At 43.3% G+C, this 4,511-nt stretch overlaps 1 long non-coding RNA gene across 1 annotated transcript; it reads right to left on the bottom strand.

The window, feature by feature from the left end:
- Positions 1-608: 608 nt before the first annotated feature.
- On the bottom strand, positions 609-2,581 carry LOC118210934. The gene is made up of 3 exons (XR_004761936.1): positions 2,412-2,581; positions 1,669-1,680; positions 609-650 (listed from the first exon to the last, which is right to left on the bottom strand). It is a non-coding gene; the product is annotated as an uncharacterized LOC118210934 (long non-coding RNA).
- Positions 2,582-4,511: the final 1,930 nt, after the last annotated feature.

Here is a 4,511-nt window from a genome sequence, read left to right as displayed (position 1 = left end):
ATGTCATATGTGAGGTGGTATAGGCACCTGGTAACATACACAGACGGCTGGACAGCTCAAATAATCAGACTGTATGGGAAGTACAGCACTGGACTAAATGTGAAGGGTGGACAGACACACGTTGATTGGGACTGAATTGGATGGAAGGGTTAACCTAAGCGAAGTCTTCAAAGAGGAATCTGCTAAGAGGATTCAGACGGGTGGCTTGTGTGGAGACTCTGAACATCTGCTGTGCCCCGACCTCACATTAGACATATATTTCGCAAGGCTGAGCAGAGCCTGCTGGGACTTCACAGTGAGTATGTCTTTTATAGAGCTACATAAAGCATACTTTCAAAGTGCATGCTGGGTGTTTAGAGAGCCTGTCTTTTACAGAGCTGTGCAAAACATGTTGGGTTTTTAAAGAAAGCATGCCTTACACAGGATCACACAATGCATGCTGGGACACTACAGTGAGAACGTCTTTCATGGGGTTCCACAGTGCATGATGGATTTTGAGAGTCTAATGTTTTGCCCTCCCTCCCTTCTTGAGGATGATCTGCCGTTGCCATGGTGCCAACTTCTTCTCGTCGTATCCCAAGGTTCTGATTCTGTCCAGCTCTTTCTTCTCCATGTTTTCCTTCTTCATCCTCCGGTTCTCCTCTTCTTTTCTGTCAGTATCAAAGAGAGTAGTGAGGTAGAGTAAAGAACGAGCTAACAAAATCCCTGCAGCAATGAGAGGGACTACTTATGTTTAAAGTGTGAGTAAACAACACTTCTGAACAGAACTAATGGACAAAGCTTCTGTTTTAATAATATATTAACCTCCAAGTGGCCACTTGAACCCTTGAACTCATAGTTTATCTAAAACCACAGGCCTTTTGTAGTCCTATATTCACAGCCGTGTATATGTTCTAATATATAGTGCAACTCCAGCATCAACACAGAGTTTAAAATAAATAATTAGTGGGGCTCTTGAGAAGCGTATTCAACTAAAGCCCTGGTTCTCAGAGCCCTGCGGTCTGGAACTAAATCCTGACCGTACCAGTGGGGATGGTAGCAAGGCGAAGCATAAAATGCCTGAGTGTTGCCCAGAGAGAGCAGTCAGGAACCCTTGTGCAACCCTTGTCCAGGAGAGGAATGCCTGCAGTCTTACTGCACTCACTGCAGCAGCACAGCCCTTCAGCCGCGCGGCTGTGCAGCTCAGCGGACGGGGAAGGCAGAGTGATATAAAGCGGCAGTCGGACGCAGGCGTCTCTGAGCGTGCCAGTCTGCGACCCTCCTGAACTGCTGGAGGGGGCTGCAGCCGTAAGGTTGCATAGTTTTGAGATTGGGAATTCCAAATCGGTGATAAAGAAAAAATGTGAGGGCGAACATTTATTTTCAAAGAAATAGGGAAATAATTGCTTGTAATCTACTTAAACAAAATTGCATTGTATTGAAAAATGATAAGTAGAACAGTTATGGTGAAAGTACATTTGGGAACTGTGATTACTGGGTAAACTGAGACATACATGGGAGATACAAAATGGAGTAAATTAGTGTGTAACGTTGTAAAGGCAGTGAGCTCTCCAATTATATTTTACCATGAACTGTGTCTTATTCTTGTGAATGTTGCTTAATGGGTACTAAAGTCTAAAGGGTTTTCACTCACACAGAAATCAATGAGAATTATAAAGACCATCTTACCTTTTGTGCTCCCTGCCCGATCCAGGAATAAGAATAAAATGAAGGGGGAAAAAAAAAAAAAAACATTACAGATATCACAAAAAACAAACAGAAACTAAAGTGATGTACCTCCCACACAATGGCATTCCTACGCAGTGCCATCCACACAGATGAGTCTATGCAGATGCATATACACCTTCGGTTATTTGGAAGCAAGAGCTGTCGGTACATATTACATCATCTTCAAGTGATTAGAATACATAGAATACATACGATGACATGTTATTCTAATGGAGCTATTTTCCAATTGCTATTTTCTAACAGCTGGTGACAATTATTATGTAGAGCAGTAATTAATAATATATTGATGGGTCTTAGTAACTTGACTGTGGCAGGCATGCATTTAGAAAAATAGCATTCTTCTGCTTCCCTCTGGTGGAAGTTTGGGGAAAAGCCTCACATGGGGGTCTAAGAGCGAAGGGGACACACAAGGGGACACTGAGAGCTAAGGACACTCAGGAGGACATTAAGAGGGAAGGAGACACTAAAAGCTGAGGAGACTCAGGAGGACATTAAGAGGGAAGGGGACACTAAGAGCTAAGGGCACTCAGGGGGACATTAAGAGGGAAGGGGACACTAAGAGCTAAGGAGACTCAGGAGGACATTAAGAGGGAAGGGGACACTAAGAGCTAAGGAGACTCAGGAGGACATTAAGAGGGAAGGGGACTCAGTGGGATGATAACTGCTAACAGTGGGGGACTTACTTCTCATCTTCCATCTTTTTCTTCATGATGTTTCTCTTCCAGGCAGGCATGGAAGCCAGGCGGGAACATTCCTCCTGTGTCTGTTACGCAGCAAGGGACCATGAGCCGAGCAAACAGCCTCTCCGTAACTATCTGAAAACATCCACCCACACACCAACATGCCCCCTATACACATCCACCCACATGCCCACTATATACATCCACCCACACACCCACATGCCCCCTATATACATCCACCCACACACCCACATGCCCACTATATACATCCACCCACACACCCACATGCCCCCTATATGCATCCACCCACACACCCACATGCCCCCTATATACATCCACCCACACACCCACATGCCCCCTATATACATCCACCCACATGCCCCCATATACATCCACCCACATGCCCACTATATACATCCATCCACACACCCACATGCCCCCTATATACATCCACCCACATGCCCCCTATATACATCCACCCACACACCCACATGCCCACTATATACATGCCCACTATATACATCCACCCACACACCCACATGCCCACTATGTACATCCACCCACCCACATGCCCACTATATACATTCACTTACACACCCACTATATGCATCTACTTACACACCCACTATATACATCCTCCCACTATATACATCCACCCACACACCCACCAACTGTATGCATCCACCCACACACCCACATGCCCCCTATATACATCCACCCACACACCCACGTGCCCACTATGTACATCCACCCACCCACCCACCCACATGCCCACTATATACATTCACTTACACACCCACTATATGCATCTACTTACACACCCACTATATACATCCTCCCACTATATACATCCACCCACACACCCACATGCCTACTATATACATCCTCCCACTATATACATCCACCCACACACCCACATGCCCACTATATACATCCACCCACACGCCCACTATATGCATTCACCCACACAGCCATTATATACATCCACTCACGTACTCCAGGTACATACACACTATATAGCCTACATCCACTTACGTACTCCAGGTACATACACACTATATAGCCTACATCCACTTACGTACTCCAGGTACATACACACTATATAGCCTACATCCACTCACATACTCCAGGTACATACACACTGTATAGCCTACATCCACTTATGTACTCCAGGTACATACACACTATATACATCCACACACATACTCCATGTACACATCCACTCACATAACCTCCTGTACATACCCACTGTAAAAACCCACTCATATTTCCACTCATACACCTACTATAAACACCCACTCATACATCCACTGTAAATACCCATGCATATTTCCACTCAAGACCCATTCTTAACAACACTGTAGATACAGATCCATTGTCACACCCCTTGTAAATAACAACTCATTTCCCATGTAAACACACAATATGTACCTCCACTCCCCAACTCACCGCTGCCTTCAACTCAAACACCTACGGTAAATACTCACTCATATGACCACTATATACACTGCATGTGCTCACACACCAGAAATTGCAGACATGCTCTGGCACAAGCATATTTATCTGCACATAGTTTTTTTTATATTAGCATTTTTTTTCTTCAAAAAATATATCTATTATAAGAAAAGTTTCATAAGGTGAAATATACTTCGCTAAATTAATAAATCTACATAGCAATTCAATCTGTGGAAGACTTTTGTTGCTTTACATTATCTCCAAAATTCAAACCAAACATTCAAACTTTCATTTTATGTCTTGGGTTTTCCCTTCTATTATCTACAATGAAAAACACATCACATCATTCCAAGGAGCAGCTCTCGGTGAAAAATAATCATGTGACACAACTCTTTGAACCTTGTCATGTGAATCAGGTCACTGAGAAGGCTGAGTCTAAATCATCAAAACCAAATGACCTGTCAAGCAAACTGTAAATTCCTTTCTTATGTTTTACTGCACCTCATTTTGAACTAAATTGCTTTAACCATTTGTTAGAATATGGGATGGTATTTGTAGTAACACAAAAAGCACATATAAAAATTCATACTGAACATATAATCCAGCCACTGTAATAAAGACACAAACAGAATGTGTGAGACATGTATA

The sequence above is a fragment of the Anguilla anguilla genome, chromosome 13 (genome assembly GCF_013347855.1).
Source record: "Anguilla anguilla isolate fAngAng1 chromosome 13, fAngAng1.pri, whole genome shotgun sequence".
Classification (NCBI taxonomy): domain Eukaryota; kingdom Metazoa; phylum Chordata; class Actinopteri; order Anguilliformes; family Anguillidae; genus Anguilla; species Anguilla anguilla.
This window is presented reverse-complemented; position numbering and strand designations above follow the sequence as displayed.